At 44.0% G+C, this 22236-nt stretch overlaps 1 long non-coding RNA gene across 1 annotated transcript; it reads left to right on the top strand.

The window, feature by feature from the left end:
• The first annotated feature begins 5636 nt into the window (after nucleotides 1-5636).
• On the top strand, nucleotides 5637-20533 carry LOC135268269 (uncharacterized). The gene is made up of 3 exons (XR_010336537.1): nucleotides 5637-5807; nucleotides 16415-17014; nucleotides 20451-20533. It is a non-coding gene; the product is annotated as an uncharacterized LOC135268269 (long non-coding RNA).
• The last annotated feature ends 1703 nt before the right edge of the window (nucleotides 20534-22236 follow it).

Here is a 22236-nt window from a genome sequence, read left to right on the forward strand (position 1 = left end):
TTCTTGGACCTCCCACAAGAAAGAATCTGGGGTGAGTCCATATAGGAAAGTAACAGCGAGTTTATTAGGAAAGTAAAGGAATTCAAGACTGGCTACTCCATGGGCAGAGAAACAGTATGGGCTTCTCAACCGATTCTACTTATTGATTATACACTTGACCATATACTTCTTGATTATATGCTCAACAAGGGCATATAATCATTCGTGAGTTTTCCGGGAAAGGGCTGGGCAATTCCCAGAACTGAGAGTTCCTTCCCTTTTTAGGCCGTAGAGATAACTTCCTGACATTGCCATGATATTTGTAAACTGTCATGGCACTGGAGGGTCTTTTAGCATGCGAATACATTATAATTAGTGTATAATGAGCAGTGAGGACAAACAGCTGCCACTTGGGTCACTATCTTGCTTTTGGTGGGTTTTAGCAGGCTTCTTTACCACACGCTGTCTTATCAGCAGGGTCTTTGTGACCTGTACCCTGTGCTGACCTCCTGTCCCATGCTGTGAATAAGAATGCCTTAACCTCTTGGGAATGCAGCCCAGTAGGTCTCAGCCTTATTTTACCCAGCCCCCATTCAAGATGGAGTCCCTCTGGTTCAAATGCCACTGACACCCCTGCTTTGAAACATGGGTATGTCTCTTGAAGTCCCAATAAGGTTTTCACTGGGTTCTACTGCATCTTCTGTTTACCTTCTCCAGTCACACACCATAAAAGTCATCCCAGAGAAACATTGTAGCCACCAGGGAGTCTCACACTCACAAGTTCTGGCACTGGAAGGCAGCTGGAGGTCAGCAGAGCCATTCTTCCTTCCTTCCCTTCAGGATAAAATCTTGAGTAGGTGGCCTGAAGTCACGCTGCCTGCTCCCTCTCTTTTTCCCTCAGCCTCTGTGGCCTCCCTCCCACTCCCACCAGTGCACAAAACCACCTTCCTGAAGGTCTTCATTCTGTTGCCCCCATTACCCATCAGAAGCACTTTGCTTTGTGCTTCCATGATGTTGACATTTTCTGTTGCTTCCCCTACCTCTTTCCCTGATCCTGTTTCCTTTCCTGAGTCCTCATCTCCTTCCTTCTTTCTTCTGTATTTGCCCTCTGGCCTGACCTCTGTTCATTTAATCTCGATTCCAAGTCTGCATCAGTTAACAAACCTCATCTTTCCTTAAATCTCCACAGCTTCCCTTCCATACACCCCGATTGCAGCTTCTCCAGGTGAGACATTCCTCACCCACACCTGGATTGTTAAAAAGGCCTTCCAACAGGTGAATTCTAAATCCAAAAGTTCCATGGATTCTAAACAAGAGACTGATCTAGAGAATGCAAGAATATATGGTCTTTAAAAATAGGGACAATCGTCCTCAACTCGAATTTTCAGTCCTGCCTAGCACATCCTAGATCCACAAGAAACCCAGGGAAATCCTAGGCTTAGTGGACTCTAAAAGGCATACGTGCATTCATTCAAAAATACTCACCATGCACTACTAACCAATAGAGACACAGCAGTAAAACACATCAAATGGAGTCTCTGAATTTTTTGAAACTCCCAGTCAAGTGGAGACAAAGATATTAAACCGATAGTCATTAAAGTAATTAAACCGATAGTCATTAAAGTAATTAATTATAATAAAATACAAGGTAAAAGCGCAAGGTGCAGTGCAAATAACTAACAGCAGTGAGGAGCACAAAAGCCACCCTTGAAGAGCCTGGGTGGGACCTGAAGAGTCCCAAGGGTACGTGGGCTGGGGGGGCTGGGGGGCCTGGGGGGGCTATGGGAGCAGCCTCATGGATGCGGGCTGGAAAGCACCTGGTGGATTGAGGATTGGAAACTCCACTGTGAATCTGAGGGATGATGATAAAGCGAGGCTGTGGTGCAAGGGGAGAGGCCTCAGTCATTTGAAGAAAGCTGGACTTCGCCTAGAACGGAGGGACTCCACAAGACACAATGCATGATGGTACCTCCCAGGCTCCACGAGACACAATGCATGATGGTACCTCCCAGGCTCCACGAGACACAATGCATGATGGTACCTCCCAGGCTCCACGAGACACAATGCATGATGGTACCTCCCAGGCTCCTTCCCGTGGACTGGGGTAGGCCACACCACTTCTCTATAGTTGTTGCCATAACCTTAAACTCTTCACAATAAATGTAGTGAAACGTAAAGACGACCAGTTGAAATGAAAAGGCTTTGCCATTGTTTGGCTCTGTGTCCCCACCCAAATCTCATCGCAAATTGTAATTAGGGGAGGGGCCTGGTAGGAGGTGACTGGGTCATGGGGGTGGACTTCCTCCTTGCTGTTCTCATGATAGTGAGTTCTCATGAGAGCCGATGGTTTAAAAGTGTGTGGGACTTTCCCTCTCACACTTTCTCTCTCTCCTGTCCCCAAGGAAAGAAGATGCCTGCTTCCCCTTCACCTCCCACCATGATTGTAAGTTTCCTGAGGCCTCCTCAGCCATGCTTCTGTGCAGCCTGTGGAACTGTGAGTCAGTTAAAACTATTTTTTTCATAAATTATTCAGTCTCAGGTAGTTCTTTATAGCAGTGTGACAATAGACTGATACAGGCTTGAAATGAGAAAATGTTTTACTTTCCCATACCAGTAACAGGACAAGTTAACATTGCTTTCTAAGACAATCACAGAGGCCAGGCGAGAAGGGGGCAGCCTTGCACCTGAGCCCCAGGTGATGGTGCACACAGAGGTCACGGTGACAAGTCTGTCTGTCTGTGCACATGTTCAGATCTGACAGCATCAGGCGTGTCGTGGACAGGACGGCCCCAGCCCTGTAAGAATCATTTCCTCTTGGGCCCTGGGAAAACAATCCTTTCAAAAAGAAGCTTGGAAAATGTCTAATCAGTACAGCAGTACAGCAAGACTTCTTGAACAGGTAGCCCCCAGAGCTTTCTGACAATACACCACCCAGTTAGCTCTCCGGGGATGCACCTGAGAACCCTTAGGAAGACAGCACCATTTGTCTTCCACTTTTTGTGACCATGACCTCAAAAACACATACAATTTTACAAAAAAAAAAAAAAAGGAAAAAACAAACAGCCCTTCTTTACACCTAACTCCTGCACCCACCACCCATAAGTTAATAAACAGAAGATGGCAATATTTTACTTTGATCCCTCACTGAAACAATTTGGTTATTTTGTTTTTATCAACATCAAATGCACAGCTGCTGCGATCCTGTATGACTCAAATATCAAAGGCAACTTTCCCCAAATGGTCACACCAGCGAAAGCTTCCTGTACTTCTAATGTCCCTCTGTGGGTTGATTGGGTTGATCGTCCCACAGATAGGTTCTTCGTGATTTAATCAACCAGAATTAGCAATGTAAGGGTAGGCATTGATATTCATGCTTACTAAAAATAATGTGCCTAAAAAGGCTTTGAGATAAGGCTAGCTTCCAGATTACCAAGTTAAATAAGTGTGTATCATTACTTTAAATTTGCAAGTACTTTAATGTTTTAAGAATGTTTAAGAACATATTGACTTCATCTGGTTCACTAATCATTTATTCAGCTTGTCTGCATGGCCTGTATCCTGAGAAATTTTGTGAAATTCAGTGTTATTATGCCATCTTAATCAGGATGATGTTTTCAAAGTTAGCAATGTGCAGATTTGTTAGAATATAGGTTTGTCTGCTATCACAGAAACCACAAATGATAGTAGCTTAAGTAAGATGGAAGTTTATTTCTCCCTCATAAAATAGTGAGATGAGAGGAATACCTGGCTGGAAGGGCAGCTCCCTCCTCCTGCCTTGTTGCTCTGTCCTCCATAAAGTTGTGAAAGGGAAATAAATCTTGGGACCCCAAAATCACCAAGCTAAAGGGAAAAGTTAATCTGGGAACTGCTTCGGGCAAACCTGCCTCCCATTCTATTCAATGTCATCCCTCTACTCAATGAGATGCATGCATATCTGATTACTTCCTTTGGAGAGGCTAATTCGAGACTCAAAGGAATGCAGCCATTTGTCTCTTACCTACCTACCACCTGGAAACCCCCTCCCTGCTTCTAGTTGTCCCGCCTTTCCAGACCAAACCTACATACATTTTACACATATTGATGTCTCATGTCTCCCTAAAATGTATAAAACCACGCTGTGCCCTGACCACCTTGGGCACATGTCACTAGGACCTCCTGAGGCTGTCACAGGCACACATCCTAAACATCTTTAAACTTTCTAAATTGACCGAGACCGCTCTCAGATATATGGGGTTCACAAGGTGTCGTGCTCTGCACCAAAGCTGGCTTATCCCACATAGGTATCCCAGACAGCAGAAGGGAAGAGAAGGCATGGCCTGGAAGCTCCACACATCCCTCCCTATACACCCCATTGGCCAGGACTTAGCCTTGTGGGCAAACCGAGCTGCAAGGGAACGTTGGAAACACGGCCTGGCTAGGCAGCAGCATGCCTAGGTAGAAATTCTAACATGAATGCAAGATAGGAAGTGTTGACAAAAAGAGTTAGACTCCATGAACTATTTGAGGAGATTTACTCTGAGCCAAATATGATTGACAAATGGCCCATGACACAGCCCTCAAGAGATCCTGAGAAGATGGGCCCAAGGAGGTGGTCAGGCTATAACTTGGTTTTATACATTTTAGAGACAGGTAAGACATCAATCCATACGTGTAAGATGTATAACCATTTTGTCAGGAAAGATGGGAAAACTAGAAACAGGGAGTATCCAGGTCACAGGTGGATTCAAAGATTTTCTGATTGGCAATAGGTTGAAAGAGTTCATGGAAAGACCTGGAACCAACTGAAGGGAATATCTGAGTTAAGATAAGGGGTCATGGAGAGCTAGGTTTTATCACACAAATGAAGTGCAGCAGGCTTCAGGGAAAATAGATTGTAAATGTCTCTTATCAGACGCTTAAGAGTCTGTTCTGGCCGGGCGCGGTGGCTCAGGCCTATAATCCCAGCACTTTGGGAGGCCGAGGTGGGTGGATCACGAGGTCAAGAGATCGAGACCATCGTGGTCAACATGGTAAAACCCCATCTCTACTAAAAATACAAAAATTAGCTGGGCATGGTGGCGTGCGCCTGTAGTCCCAGCTACTTGGGAGGCTGAGGCAGAAGAATTGCTTGAACCCAGGAGGCGGAGGTTGTGGTGAGCCGAGATCGCACCATTGCACTCCAGCCTGGGTAACAAGAGCGAAACTCCGACTCAAAAAAATAAAGAAAGAAAGAATCTGTTCTGTCAGTCTTAAGGTCTCTGTTTTAATGTTAATGCTGGTCAGCTGTGCCTGAATTTCAAAGGGAGGAAGGGATAATGAAGCATGTCTTACCCCCACTTCCTACTGTGGCCTGAATTCATTTTTCAGATTAACTTTGGAATGCCCTTGGCCAAGGGGATGGCCCTTCAGTTGGCTGAGGCACTTTGAATTTTATTTTTGGTTTATAGAACAACGGATCTGGGGGCTAGACCCAACAATCTGTATGATTTTTTTTCTTTTTATCTTTACAAGTTTTTATAGCGAAATAAGGCTTTGCAGCACAATAACTAAATATTGTTGTTCAATATTGTTGAATATTGAGCTCATGAACCAAATATTGTTTGGAGAGGAAGCACTACTGTTTTCTTTTATCTGCTCCTTTAGCTCTTCAAGAACCAGGACCAGAAGACCCACTTCCATGCCCCCACTCCTAGAGTTGGGGGATGGTCCCCCTTTCAATTAGGATGAGATTTATGCTTCTACTACTTGTAAAAAGGGGCATGAGACAAGGAAAAGAAGTCCACTACTTAATTATGGCCTAGGACATACTGCGAAGATGGAGAGGAAAATGAAAGAGCAGAGAGTCAAAGGTAGAACTCTCTAGGCTGTACCCTGAGAGGGGGGAAACTTCAGATGGGGGGGGAATACTTCAGATGGGAGAGGGGGAAACTTCAGATGTGTGAGGGGGACACAGAGACCAGGGCCACTCTTGCCACCAACCCCATTCCCTGATGTCCCCCTTGGGGATCTGGGAAGAGGTTTTCTTTGAGGCTTCTGTGAACTAGAGGATCTGCTGGTGCAATATGATTTCAGAGAGAGGCCTTGAAGTATAGCTCTCTGGGGCTATTAGTGCCTTTATGTTAAAAGCACTGAGCTGAGAGTCAGAGGCTCTGCCATGTGGGCAGTCAAGGCTGGGCAAAATGACCCCCCGGCAGTGTCCAGGATGCACAGGCTGTGCAGAGGCAGGAAGCAGCTGGGACACAGGAAGCCAGGCTGGGGCTGAGGAAAGCAGCTCTGTCCAAGCCAGGAGAGAGACCACCAGGGTGTATTGATTTTTTTAAAAAACGTCATGGGAAGAAAATGCAATTTGAATTTTCTCCCTTTCTCCCACTAGTGGAAATTAAAAAAAAAAAAAAAAAAAGGAGGATTGCTAAGACAAACAAACAAAGCCCTGTTCTGAATACCAGTTTCATATAATACATTCCACAAGGTAAATCTCAACTCTTGCCAAAAGTTTGTGAAGAAAAGACAGAAAGCATTCCACCCCTCAGTTCCCAAGATCTTACAATGAAACTATTTCCTTGCCTGACTAAAAACAAACAAAAATCCAGAAGAAGACAAAAGAAAAAAATCTTGAAATGAGTGTAATTAAAAACAATGTCCTTTTCACATGTCATCTGGTGCCGGAGTCACAGTTACTAGGCACTTGAATGCCCCTTAGGGTTTCATTCTGTAAAGTTTTCTTACTTTCCAATGTATGCAAATTCCAATTGAAAGTATATAAAAATACCTCTTTTTATGTTTTCTGCAGCAGAAATCAAACCTTAAAGCTGCAGGTCCCACTCCATCACTCGCCCGTGTTCCTCTTGTTATCTTTATTCTCTTGACTTCTCTGGAAACAGCTCATCTCAGGTTTCCAGAAACCAAAACTGTCTTTCCCTTGATCCTGACATATCCACAAGTGAGTAAGCGGATCTTCCTCCTTCTTGACGCACCCAATCTTACTGAGTAACTCATCTGCTTTTCTTAAGCCAAGCACTTAATTCAAATGACGGCTCAGGCTCCCATGCCCTCTCCATACACATGGGCTAATCCCTGTTATATTGTCCATATCAGTCTGTGTAGAGTTCTTTCAAGATTTTCCTCAATGCTTTCCAACCAACAAATTCAACGGCCCCTTTGAAGACATCCTTCTCCCCAAACTCAGTGGTGTTGGATACAACAGGCCAATCCCCTCTCCTTGCATTCTCTGTCTTTGGCAGCCCTGATCTATATTCGGGGCTCTCCTCCTTTCTTTCCAAATGCCCCTTCTGTCTCCTTCATGCAGAGGTTCTGCAAAGATCCATCTGTGACGCCTTCTTGTATTCTCTATACCCTGTGGCTTCCATGATTCATCAGCTGTGTGGCCAAGTCTTTCCAGGTCCTGAAGTCCAGGGTATATCCCCAGGAGGGACACTGCTGTATCATAGATAGGAGCATGTTCAGTATTACTACTTTTGCTGGATTGCTCCCCAAGGAGATGCAACAATTAATGTTCTCACCAGCAGTGTTCGGGGCGCCCTACTGCTCTGCCTAGACCCTAAGCTAGTCATGTCAGAGTTCTGGGTGCCAAATGACATCACACTGTTACCTTAATCTGCATTAAATCAAAAGGTTGAATACCCTTTCATATATTATTAGGTTATCTTTTTTTAATTGTGTTTATATAATTTTTCATTGCTTTGTTTTGTTGAATTGTTGGATTTCATCATAAACTCTGGATGCTAGTCCTGTGTGGATTCTATGCAAATATCTTCTTCCAGTCTTCTCAGCCCTTCAGCCATCTCATTGTAAAGAAGTTTTAATTTTAATAATCTTTTAAGGCTTGTCCTTCGTATATCATATTTAAGAGATCACTTTTTACTATAAGATCAGAATATGTTCTCATCATCTTCTAAAAGTTTTACTGTTTTCACTGATCTTTGTGTGCAGAGGGAGGTACAGGCATAATCTAGCTTTCTAAAATATAATAACCAATTTCCATGATGGTTAGTAAACTTATACCCTTTTCTCTACCAATTTTGTGTGCCGTTTTCTGAAATCTTGCAGCCTAATGCCGGGCTGTCCATTCTCTTCCACCCTTCTACATTTCTACTATTTCTACCGACATCACACTGTGCTATGCCTGTGGCTCACACTGGAGTCGCTCCTTGCATAAGCACATCTGCAGCTGGACTTTATCTGAGGGAGTCTTCTGTAACCTTGGATGAAGATAAAGAATGATAGCTCTTGGCCGGGCGCGGTGGCTCAAGCCTGTAATCCCAGCACTTTGGGAGGCCGAGGCGGGTGGATCACGAGGTCAAGAGATCGACCATCCTGGTCAACATGGTGAAACCCCGTCTCTACTAATACAAAAAATTAGCTGGGCACGGTGGCGCGTGCCTGTAATCCCAGCTACTCAGGAGGCTGAGGCAGGAGAATTGCCTGAACCCAGGAGGCGGAGATTGCGGTGAGCCGAGATCGCGCCATTGCGCTCCAGCCTGGGTATCAAGAGCGAAACTCCGTCTCAAAAAAAAAAAAAAAAAGAATGATAGCTCTTTTGTATTTAATTTTATCAGATGCTCCAGGAGTATTACCAGCCTCAGATCACTTTTCAAATAATGGTTTTGCCTTGTGGGCTCCTGGACCACGTAGGTAATATATATTTCAACCCTATAAGTAGTTTGAGGGCACTGCTATGCTCACAAAACCTTAGAGGAGATTATTTTATGTGCAGAACTTAAGACACGTAAGTTCCGTAGTGGCCTCCCTCCCTTGTGGGGACATTTCTTTTTTAACTAAAACTTTCTACTCTTGCTGTAGCCACTTGAGGATGCCTGCTTTAAGCTCATGATCTGAGATCTAACTTTACTTCATTCATAGTTTCTGGAACTTACTGCTTGATGAGCTCAATTCTGCAATAAAAATATTTTTATATAAAATATATTGTCAAGATTGTCTAGGGGTTTACTGATGGAGGAATTTCAGATTATTTAATTCAAAATATTGCTGACATAAAAGTTAAGTGACTTACACTGAAAACTGTAACTTGAGGCACCCCTCTTCATCCTCATATCTCTGCCTGATTTGATCATTTCAGCAGAATGACCCATAAGCATCTCAAAATCAGTTGAACTTACCCCCATTTTCCTTCCAAAATAAGGTTCTGTTAATGACATCACTCTCTCCATCCATCCAGGTTCACTTCAATCTCAGTGCATTCATTGTATGTAAACTATGCATCAAAGAAAGTGGGAAGAGATCACTGAGCATCCCTTTCTTGCCTCCGAAGCCAATAAATGCCAAACTTAGGTGTAATTAACCTCTCAAATGTCCAGTTCCACTGCTTCCCTTCTAGCCCCAATGCTCATTGAGTCTCAGTGCTTCTCATCCCAACCCTTGGAAGAGCCTCCACTTCCAGAAGCTTCTCTTCGAGCAACCTCACACTCTGGCCAGATGACTCCTCCAGAAGTAGCATTTGGATTCCACCCTTTGCCTCCCAAATTATCAAATGTCTCTGTGGTTTGTGAAATAGAATTCACTCTTCAACTTAGAGAGTTTAAACCCCTCCATGATCTTATCCCAACCCACCATCTGAGGCTAATGTTCCTCTTCATATGGGATCAGCCTCTACAGGCAAAATGTTCTCCCTCCACGTTATCCTTGGGGAGGAATACAAAGAATGAGGTCTGGAGTAAGAGAGTTTGGATTCAAATGCCCGTTTCATCACTGACACACAATTTGGACAAGACAGTGTTTCCATCTGAGCCTCATTAGGATGTATTTTCAAGATGTAGCAGATATAATTTGCTGAAGGGTTGAGGAAGAGGACTCCAGGCATATAGCCTGAGCTACAGGAAGGACACCGTCACCACTGAGGACTGTGGAGGACTGGGAAAGGCAGCAAGATTAGAAGTTCCGTTTTAAACACAGGAAGTTGGGACATCTATTGACACACACCCTTCAAGACCCAGCTTGTACGTTCTCTCCTCTGGGCGGCTGTCCTTCATCCTGCTTTTACCATGGTGCAAATGTCTACTTTCCTCCAGCCACTACCTTTCCTCACAGTAGACTTGGTTTATCTGTCTCTATTCTCCTCCTGAACAACCATCTTGCCCTCTTATCAGAGGATTTAGGTCTGATTCATCTCCGTTACCCTCCCCAACATTTAAGAGACTATTTTACACACAGTAAAAGCTCCAAAATATTTTTGAAGGAAAATGAACATGTACATATTTTACTTCATATCATGAGTATCATTAAGCACTTCAAACCGGTGAGAAAATTCATTCTCACAAACTTTCATCCAAATAACAGTCATAGCTTCCTCATAGGGCAGGCACCTAAATGGCTGTCCTGGAGGAAGCGTTTCTAAAGTTGCATTTCCATCGTCTCCTGTAAGAATCTGTGATTGCAGATCCTTAGTGCTAAATACTCATTAATTGAACCTCTGGTTGCTCTTTAATTATGTAATAGAGACAACATATTTACCAAGCAAATAAAGATGAAAGTGAATTGCAAAAACAAAAATAAAATAATATGCACCGGCTGTGATTCAAGCTTCACATACACACGCAGATATCTAAGATTTGCAGCATACGTGATGGGTCCAGGGGAAAATGGGCAGCCCATGCCAAAAACCTTACGTCTATCATTTCACTATCACTGTACCACATATGTATTTCTGCACAAAAATACACGATTAGTAAAAAAAAATCTGGCATTCCCTTATCGGCTCCTGTGAGTCTGTTGTATTGCCTGATATCCTCGGCAGAGAGAGTTTTAAACAAAGGATAACAATCACGTTATTGTGGAGTCTCTAAGAGCCACAGTGGGTTGGATGGGAAGATAGGATCATGCTTGCTGTGTCTGACCCTGGATTTAAAGAGTGCACCCCTGGCTCCTGCCAGACTTAGGGGTTTGGTTCATTTGTGTCTGTCTGCTTGCTTAACTGATTGCTTGATTATTTAAAGTTTTTTGGGAAACAGCAGAGTCAACTATAGTTCTGCTATAAATCTTAGCCACCTTTTGAATGCCCTGAGGAGATTCTGAAAAATGCATGTTTCTCTGGACCCTACCCCAGACCTACAGAAGCTGAATCCCTGGAGGAGGCAGGCACCTGTGTGAAGCCAGCTCCGCAGGTGACTGGAGAGCCACCAGGGAGAGTTCTGAGCCAGGGTGTTATGTCTGGCAGGCCCATATCTGAATCCCAGCTCTGTCACTTACTAGCTGGATGACCTACAACAACTAAGCCTCTCAGAATCAATTTCTTCATCTGCACAATGAGAATTACAAAGCCTACCAGGACTGCCCTGAACATGAGAAATTATGACCATAAAGGCCCAGTACTGTCCTCGGCAGTCACTGCTCAGTAATGGAAGCTCCACATACAGGTTTTCGTTACAGCTTTAGTTATTGATTATCTGCAAATCTATTTTTACAGGAGAGCCCTGCGTGGGCTTGCGCCTCCCTCCAGAGCTCATGTCATACGTCCCTCCGACTTAGCCTACACTTTAGCCTATCTGGCCTGCTTTCTTTTGCTCAAGCAGAATAAAGCCATCCCACCAGAAGCCTTCTTAGCAGCTCTCCCCGCTCTCACTGTTGGCTCCTTCTCCTTATTTTGGTCAGACTCACAAGGCCACTGTAGCACTCTATTGCACTACAGACAGCTGGTGTCTCCTGAAGTTCTCATGGCCTAAGACTTGCATTACGTTGGCTTCTATCTTGACCCTTGACCTCTCCCCACTGGAACAGAAGCTCTATAGTGCTGGGTGCTTATCTGCTCCATCTCGTCTGCCTCTTTCTCTGCTCCATCACCAATACCAAAGCCTGGAGTACAGTAGAAACGTAGTGAGCATTTGCTGTCTAAATCCACAATCTTAACAATCAAATACTACCCATCCATGATCAATTTCTACAGTCAGTTCTTAAGACTTATTCCTCAAATTCTGATTATAAACCAAAAACTCATTACAAATTCCAGACATTGGGAATCCCTCCACAAATATAAAGAGAAGTCCAGCCATGTCTATATTCAGGAACTCAACCAATCACTTTTGCCAACGACAGTAATTCCAGAGTGCAGGGAAGGGCAAAGACCACAAAAGCAAGAAGTGAAAGGAAAAAGCTCTCCTTAATTTTCTTCTTTCCTTTATAGCTTCCCTGTAACCTTTTCTTTTCCCATCGCCATCATGCTTTTATAAACTACAGCAATGCTAATGGGTCTGCAAATGTCAGAAGCCGTGCCCCCTGCCACAATGGCAGTGGTTCCTTGCTCAAGGCAGGAACACGGCATGACCATGAGGATGTGGTAGGGGGCCCATCAGGACCTCACTGTAACCTTCTAGAGGCCTGCATCAGGAACCCCTGCTCTCCAAGCCCACCTCAGCCATTCGTTAACCAGTAGCTCACAGTCACGTAGTCAGGTTGCTTGGAGAGAGCTGAAACCCCTTTGGAAACAGCAGCAGCTCCATACAGCTCTGTAAGAAACTCAGAGACCTGCTCTGCGTTTCCTGCTGGAGTTCAGAGTTCTCTTGAGATTCAACCTGTGCTCTGGCTAACAGAGCTAGGGACAAGAGAAAAGGAAATTGCCTTGAAAAAGTGATCTCTCTCTTTTTCCTTAGTTGTATTTGTATATTTCTAGTAAATTAGAAAAGCAGTAAAGCCCTTCAGCTTTAGAACCCAATTCAATTTGAATGGTCACATTCCTAGGGGAGCATTTGGCGTCTTGGAAGCACAGGAAGCCCTGGCTTTGATTTTGGGTTGGTCTTCAGTCTGAGCAAGGCCTCCTTAGCCATGGAAACTTCCAGTTCTGCTTGTGTGTGAGCTGCTTTATACCTTTTCTTTTCACATTTTCATTTCTTACTGACTTTTTGTCAATTTAATTCTTTACCTACTATTTTTCTCTTACGTTACGTCAATGTTTTCTGAATGACTCCTTTTTCTACATTGATTTACTTTTCTGGAAAAACTTTCTGTCTTTTCAACATGCTGCTTACCTATTTTTTTCTTTTGTATATTTTTTCCCTGGTTTACTATAAAACTTTCTTTTATCTTTATTGGCTTTGTTAGTGTCTGGTTTTAAAGCTTTTCTGGGGCTTTTAAAGAATAAACTTGAATAGAATTTGGTATTTAATTGTATACTCATAGCAGGTGGGTGTGTGATAAATGTAGATTTAGCCTTTCAGTGGAGGTGGTGGTTGTGGGGAATACCCAAAGCTAGGCCACACATATTATGTGTTTCATGCAAATAAGCTCTATATGTAGCTTTGTTTCAAACTATCAAGCAAAGTAGCAGGGATTTAAATTCCCCCACGGAAGATGTCACTTTTCAGGTAGGCGTTGGTAGATCATTGGCTGCGGAAGAGGTGCCAGATGAAAGAGTAGGGACTTGCAGACCACTGGCTTTCATGTATATAAATGGCCCTAAGGTGTATAGGTGACCTGATGCCTATAGCTGACCTGATGCATACAGCTGACCCTGGTGCATATGGCTGACATGATGCATATGGCTGACATGATGCATACAGCTGACCCTGGTGCATATGGCTGACATGATGCATATAGCTAACATGATGCATACAGCTGACCCTGGTGCATATGGCTGACATGATGCATATGGCTGACATGATGCATATAGCTAACATGATGCATACAGCTGACCCTGGTGCATATGGCTGACATGATGCATACAGCTGACCCTGGTGCATATGGCTGACATGATGCATACAGCTGACCCTGGTGCATATGGCTGACATGATGCATATGGCTGACATGATGCATATAGCTAACATGATGCATATAGCTGACCCTGGTGCATATGGCTGATACGGATGCATATAGCTGACATGATGCATATAGTTGACCCTGATGCATATATCTGACCCTTATGCATATAGCTGACCTTAATACATATACTAACCCTGATGCATATAGCTGACTTTGATACATATAGCTGACCGTGATGCATAGAGCTGATCCTGATGCATATACCTGAACCTGATGCATATAGCTCACTTTGATGCATATAGCTGACCCTGATGCATATAGCAGACCTTGATGCATACAGCTGACTTTAATGCATATAACTGGCTCTGGTGCATATAGCAGAACTTCAGGCATATAGCTGACCATAATACACATGACTGAGCCTAGTGCATTCAGCTGATGCAAATGCATACAGCGGATCCTAATATATACCCAATTCTAAAAGCAGACAAAGAAGCCAATCACTGCTAAATAAACCACAATACCGAGGAAAGAATCACAGGGGAAAAAAAACCCAATTCTTACCATTGAAGTGCCACTGTAGAAGATTCTGTACTGCCTTGGTATGCAAACAAATGAATCGTTTTTGAATTTTTTCAAATGGAGCATAAATGAGGCAAGTGGTCACCATCTGGAACTTACCAAGGCTTTTTAAAAACGCTTGCCCAACAGAATCACTGCGAGCAGCAGAGCCAGATCCGGCCCCTGGACCAGCCAGCCACCCTCCAGTGCTGCATTTAACATGTTGTGGGAAAAATGCTTCCTTCCCAGCAGAGGCAGCTGCCATCAGCCTAAGTGAGTCAACAATGGTGGAAACTGCCAAGTGGGCAACATCTAAGGCCACGTTTCCTCCCAGCCAGCAGCGACCCGCTGAGCCCGGACAAAGCCAAGGAGAGAAGCCCGAAGTGCCCACTTATTTCTAAAAGCATTGCAGCCCCATTCTCAAGAGAACACCCCACCCCTCCCACCCTGATGATGTACCCTACACACACCCCCTCACAATGCTGTCAGCCCAAGGGGACACGCTGTGATTCCCGTCTCTGCCTGGAGCCACATGAGAGAGCTGATTTTCTCTTAGGAGACAACCCCAGCATGTCGGATCTTCATGGCTCACTGTATCAAATCCCGTTTCCCAAAGTAAAACACCCTCGACTTGCACTTTCCAGAGTTAACAAAAACTCACATATTTGGGCCACAAGGACAACTCAGGGAATGTTTCTTCAAAGATATGTAATTACGGGAGAATGAAACTATATGATTACAGAAATTAAGCTTGGCCCTTGAAATGGTAGATAAACTAGGTTTCTGAGAGAATTTCTTACAGGATAAAATAAAGGATTTTCAAATGCAGGATTAAGATAAATATTATTTCTAGAGAAAAGATTTTTAGGTTTGATATTTTATGTGGTTGTTGTTAGAACCATTTAGCTGGTAATGGCCGGTGTCCAAATAAGGCAAATGATGCATTTAATTCAACTCAGCTAACCATTCCTGAGCACCTACTCGGTTTTGGGTTCTGAGGTAGGCAGTTGACATCTATTATTGAAACTTCACCACAGACAAATGCATTAGGCAGTGGCCTGATTTTGCTCAGTAAAAGACAGAGGCTCAGAGAGGCCTATTATTTGCCCAAGGTCACACAGCCACTCTGCAGACCAGCTGGAGATGGCCTTGGACCTCCCAGATCCTGTACTGCTCATGCTTTTAGCCAATGTGGCTCTCGGGCCTTACTCTTAACCCCAAGAGCTCACAGTGCCTATAAAAAAAGGGCAACCCACAACTGTTTTAAAGTAAACAAATGAAGTGATTATTATAAGTTTCATGGTCAAAATCCATACAAAGAACCATAAAAGCACAAAGGAGGGCTTTTGTAATATAAAGGTAACATAGTTTTGAAATGTAATCTAGTAATCGCAGTTGGAAACACCTCATCATGGTCCGGGGAAGGGTGTGGCTTTGCTTTCCATCGTCGTGACTGGTTGTCTTAGTCCCTTCAGGCTGCGGTAACAAAACAGCACACTCTGGGTGATTCATAACTACAGAAATGTACTTCTCACAGTTCTGGAGGCTGAGAAGTCCAAGACCAAGGCACCTGCAGATCGCCTGCTGTTTGCTCATAGACAGCTATCTTCTCACTCTAACCTCACAAGGCAGAAGGGGTGAGGGTCTCTCCTGGGCCTCATTAATAAGATGACTTCATCCTCATGACCTAAGCGCCTCCCAAAGGCCCCATCTCCTAATACCATCCCCTTGAGGGGGAGGATTTCAACATACGAACTTGGGGCGTGGGGATGTAAACATTCAGAAATAGCATTGGTATTTAGTTTTTACTTCGCTGTGTGATTTGGAAAGAGAAAGGAACATCTCACCCCATGCGCTGGCTGAGGCCACCTGCAAGGTATTTTCAGGCGGCCTCAACTCCCAGTGATCCACGCCTCCATGGGGCCATTTGAGGGCTTTAATGCCACATAAATGTACATAATTCACCAGTGGGAGAGAAGCCCCATCATGAAGCATTCATGGACCCCTCACTATAAATACCATCACATTAGCCAGCTGCACAAGACTCAAGATGCTGTGGTTCTGCTGAAAACAATAAAACAGAGGCACAAAGTTTGTTTTGAAATGATGTCGAGCCTCTTACCAACAAACCATTAATAACATTATTTCTTATTTTTTTAATACCTTACAGGTACAGCTCCCAAAGCAGTCAATTGTCTGGCAATAAAGCGTGATGGGGCATGTAACAATTATGTAACAGCTGCAGAGACATCACGGTTATAATTTAGTACCTTCTACCACCCTAGGATATAATAAAAGTAAGATTTAAATATATATCAAAAAGCTGACAGCACCAGAGCAGGCCTTCTTCAGCATCATGACACTGATCAGCCTTGAAAGGAAATGAGATGCTGAAGAGAGGGGACAGGAGGAGTAACAGGAGGAGAAAGAAGAGAAGGAAAAGGAAGAGGAGGAAAGAGAAGAGGAAGCAGCAGAGAGGAAAGGGGAGAAGAAGAGGAGGAAGAAAAAGAGGAGGGGAAGGAGAAAAGGAAAAAGAAAACTCATTTGCTCTCCTGCAGGCATGACGCAACAGCTAACACCAGCCAGCCTGCTCTGGACTGAATTCAGGCTGGGAACGTGGGGGTTTCCTGGGCCTGCAGCCCGCGGGGCACGTTCGACCCACATTCTGCTGTGTGTGTGTGCCGTGCGACACGTCACCCTCCCATCTCTGCACATGCCCTTGAATATTTCTGTGCTTCTGATTCATCTGGTCCACAGTTTACACCTTGAGGTAACTCTAATTCTGTCTCTTCATTTTCCTTCACAAATGAAGGCTCATTTCTCCTTCGCTCCATCTCCATTTGAGACCTACTTTATTGTTTTTCTTTCACTTTCTCTGCAATAATCGGGCTCCTTTTGCTCAAGCATAGCTCTTTTACCAAAGTAACCTGACTTTCTTTGCTCTCAAATTTGTCGTGATCAAGGCTTGAAGCCAAAATGTTGCATCTAATGTGCAAGGTGATATTTTAGCTCTCAGGGATACACTGAGAATCTGCGCAGCACAGAAACTGCCTCAGTAAATGAACGCAAGACAGGCTCAATCTGGCCTCCTCTTGTTGATGCTAAGCTTAGAAGAAAGAGGAGAGAGGCAGAGGCAGAGGCAGAGGGACAGAGAGAGAAATGCTCTCTGTTATTCTGAATGTTTCTACTGATTCTTTACGATCCACCAAGCCTTTTCTCAAACACCCTTTAAGGTGATGTAGATAAATTACAAGATGCCGAGAAGGACGATGCTCTTGTTAGAAGGAGCCTCTCCAAGCCTTTCTCCACTTCAACTGAAGAATGTGTTTCAACGAGTCTGCGATCTTGGGGGCCTCTCTTATTACTGTCATGTCATTCAGATCCAAATCAGGAAATCAGAGGGGAAAGAAGTGCTTCCTGTGCCCAGTGGCTAAGAAATCAGCGAAGAGGACATAGAGAACCCAAGGGCACACCTCCCTGTGAGTCAGATCTCAGAATGCACCTTCCCGGAAGATGAGAATTCACTGGCCAGAGCTTCACCAGATGACCACCTCGAGTGGTGAAAGAGTCTGGGCAGCTGATATGGTTTGGCTGTGTCCCCACCCAAATCTCATCTTGAATTGTAGCTCCCATAATTCCCACATGTTGTGGGAGGGACCCAGTGGGAGTTAATTGAATCATGGGGCAGTTTCCCCCATACTGTTCTCATGTTAGTGAATAAGTCTAACGAAATCTGATGGTTTTATAAGGGGAAACCCCTTTCACTTGGTTCTCATTCTCTCTTGCCTGCCACCATGTAAGACGTGACTTTCACATTCTGCCATGATTGTGAGGCCTCCCAAACCATGAGGGACTGTGAGTCCATTAAACCTCTTTTTCTTTATGAATTACCCAGTCTCAGGTATGTCCTTAACAGCAGTATGAAAAGAGACTAATACAGCAGTGGGGTCTTTATTCTAAGTGCACTATATCTGATAGGCATTAGGCAGAACTTGGCAAAATCGCCAATACAAATTGATGAACACATCTCTTAAATGAAGAGCAGTGGCTTATTCCAGAGCCGGGTGTGGTGTTGTGCACCTGCAATCCCAGCTATTCAGGAGACTGAGGCAGGAGAATCTCTTGAGCTTGAACCCTGGAGGTGTAGGTTGCAGTGAGCCGAGATCCCACCACTGCCTTCCAGCCTGGGCAACACAGCGAGACTCCATCTCAAAAAAATAAAAAGAAGTGGCTTATTCCAAATAGTGATTGACTACAGTGAGTGACTAATACAAGCTGAATCTGCTAGAGGTAGTATTTGAGGTTTCTTGCAAAGCAACCCCTACAGAAAAAAAAAATGATCCCCCTGCTTATTTGCCTATGCCCCTAATTCCTGAGCAGGAATTTGATTTTAGCCTAAGACTCCAGTATACATTATTTATCCTCATTATCCCTGTTCATATGCCAAACCTCAGTGCCAATGCCTATAGTCCTTTCCCCACCTGATCTCAAGGCTCAATTCAATTATCTTATTCTCTGCAAGCTGATCCTAATAGCTCCCTGCAGCTCCCATCCCACCTCTGCATGCCAAGTGAAGTCTCTCTCATTTCTCTCCACTAAGCGCTTTGTAAATAATCTCTAATAAAACATTTATCTTCAAACATATAATAAGCATTAATAAAGAGTTGTCGAATAAACAGGTAAACGGTACATTTAACTAGTTATTCATGTGTTCATACCATCAGCCCATGAACCCTTTGAAGACAGTCTTATTCTCAGATATATCCGTGTATCTACAGCTTCTAAGAGTGTTTGACACAGTGTAGGTACTAATGTTCGCCGAATGAAGAAACAAAATTCCAACAGCTTAATAAGTAATAATCCACCCTGCTCAAATTTATGACAGGCCAAAATACCATTGTTCCCTTTTGGCTTTCAAATTCTTGCCAAAGAAAGAGCGTGAGGTAGAAGTGATCCCACCTCTGAGAGGAGGCCCACCTGTGGAAGCTGGCACAGAAATCCACGCTCACCGCCTGCTCGTGTAACTGACTTGGCCAGGTTTGTACTGCTTCCAGCAATTCAGGGATCTTCGGAGTAAAGGTGTAATATCAAAAAATAATGACGTAGGGATTTTAAAGCACTCAAAGGGAAAACTATCGCCTTCTTTAAAATACATATTTGTACATTTTTTCTGGTCATCCTTTGGATGAGACCCCTCTGTCACTATGCACAGGACAGCGATAAGGATATCTTGGAGCAAACAAACTCCATCCGCAGCAAAATGAATTCACAGTCAAGGTAAGCACCTAGCACAGTACCCAGCACACACACACACAAAGGTGCTTGACTGGATCAATGAATAAATGGTAATTTACAATCCATGAAGTAATTTGTTACCTTTTCAAAAGAACTGACAGGTAGACTCTTTCCTCAGGCCACTTCAGTATAAATTTAAGTGGTTTAATTTATAAATAATCCAATTTACGCTTACTTTTCAATAGAAGAACTAATTCTTAAAACCAGTTACGGCTGTAGGTGTATCCATTAGTTTAAATCCATTGAACTCAAAACCCTAAAGACCCTTCAGTGTCATGACGGCAAAACGGAAGGATAGTTTTAACCAGTTCCAAATCCGAGGGGTGGGCGGGGATGTGAGAGGGGCCGCTGTGCACTGGAACGAGCGCCAGCAACAGGTACCAGGTCACAGGGAACGTGTGCTTTGAAACCAAGAGGCAGAAAACAGATGGAATATCAGAGGATTCCACTTTACCCACAGAGTTCAAAGGAAGTGATATGTTCATCAGGTTCCAAGGAAAGACCTCATTAAGCCACAAACCCTAGAGAACTATGCACTTCATCCTGAATAATAAGCTAGAGCAGGTGGAACTTTTGTTTACAGTCTATAACAAAATCTTGATTTCTCGGATGAATATTTACCTGATGAGCAAGCAGAGGCGGTCCCCGTTCTTTGGACTTCAAACAGGCTTCCTCCTTGGAAACTCGCGCGTGTGTGGACCACACCAAACGCCTCAGCCAATGCCCACGGGGCACTGACACTATCCAGATGGCTTCTATTTTTCCAGCTTACTTCAGGGGGTTGGTGGGAAATTTTGTTTAAAATCATCAGTTCAGCCATTGCAATCACTTGCAATTTAAGCAAGTCTCCGTTAAATGAATGGTCTTCACTCACAATTCTCCCCTTCTCTTTTTCTTGTCACGTCCTCCAGCCTCTCATCTTGTGTCCAGCGAGACGCGTACCGTCCTCGCATCAGAGCAGGGGCTTCTGGCTCCTGTGCCCCCGGCCCCGCGGCCTCTCCGCCCCACCCCGCCGCGTGCCCTCCGGCACCCTGAATGTTGAACTGTCGCACCTGCGGAGGTTTCATTTGACTTGCCTGGCTGCTGGGTCTTTTTCTCCGGCACCTCATCAAATCTCTCACTCCTGGTCCTGACCCCAGGCAACTCCCCATCGGCTGGGCTTCTCAGTGTATCTTTAGTCCCCTTGTAGAGAGAAGGATGTTCCAGAATTTCCGGATGTATTTCTTGCACCATGCTGGGGGTGGTAGAATTCACGCGGCTACCACCAACCCCAGAGACAAAGCTCCTCAAATTTCCCGTCCAGACTAGAAGCTCCATGGTGCCAGGGCCATGCTGAACACAGTCTCCCTAAAAGGCTTCACCCTGGAGAGTGAGGTGCAAACTTCCTGCTGCTGGGTCCCCTCCAAGCATCTGCTCCACCTTCCGCTCCTTCCCTAGCCTTAGTGGATAAGGAGTAAAAGGTGTGAAGATTTCTGGGGCATGCAGAGCACGCCCATTTCAGTCTTCCCCCAGCAGTCTCAAATCAGCCTAATTCCACCTTCACATTTCTTTTTTGGGGGGTGGGGGGAGGGTGGGAATAATGACTATGATGTCATCTAGATTTTCCTTTTCCTTTAATGTGTTTGGTACAAATCCTGTGTGTAGAGTTCTAAGCTTAGTCCTTGACATTCAAATCCCAACTTCTTTAGTCCCTAAGAATGTATTTTATTATTTTCCCCTTAAAGTCTGGTTCTTGTCAATCAAAATCAGTTTGGTTTTCAGGCTATAGTTTTTGTTACCTGTTTAAGGAATCCATCCACACATTAAAGTCTCCCATTTCTTCCAGGCTGTATTTCCACCCCTGAGACCAGAGCCTATCACTGCCACTTTAAACAAGGAAAAAGATGAGGGTGAAAGGGGTGGGAAAAAAACGAATAAGTTAACATTAAATTGATATCACAAACAGGAAAACTCAGGAGCCAATCAGCCCTCATCCAACTCACGTGCTTTTATTCAGACTATTGCTGCATGGGTTAAAATATATGTATATCCCCTAAGGCAGAGATGTATGATAAATATAATCAACAGTTATGGGGACTGTTGGTTAATTTATACATTTACTACATTATAAAATATCTTGCCAAACACACGACAACACCCAATAGATTTAAGAGGTTTTAAGAAATATCTTGAAGGCAGTAATAGATTTTAATACCTTGAAGGCAAAGATCATGCCCCAGACTTGTGACTATGTCATAGCTCTATTGCAGGAGAGGTGCCCAGCAGATGTACAACAGACCCTGCTCTGCTCACAGCTAAGGAAGTCTTGTTCTCTACTTAACAGGGAATCATATAAAGGAAATTGATGGTAATCGGTTGAGAGGAAATGGTGTCAGGAGAGGGGAGATGTTCCTATTATTCAATATTTAATGGGTATTTTATGTCAAGAAACTCTGTGGGCAACACCAAGAAATATCTATGAGAATGAGTTAAGATCGCCGCATTAGGTAAGGCGACCGTGTAGTTTATCGCTCGAAGTGGAAAATACTTTTTAAGGGAGCACTGTTAATTATTTATCTCACATACACTGGAGTGTATCATTATTACCCTAATACTAGAAGACCTTAAGACATAGTAGAGTCACAGAACATTCAAGATGCAAAATACTTAGGAAATTACATAGTTCAGTATTGAGGGAGAAAAAAATCTGTTCTCCAG

The sequence above is a fragment of the Aotus nancymaae genome, unplaced genomic scaffold, assembly GCF_030222135.1.
Source record: "Aotus nancymaae isolate 86718 unplaced genomic scaffold, 86718_ANA_hifiasm-v0.15.2.pri h1tg000040l, whole genome shotgun sequence".
NCBI classification, from domain to species: domain Eukaryota; kingdom Metazoa; phylum Chordata; class Mammalia; order Primates; family Aotidae; genus Aotus; species Aotus nancymaae.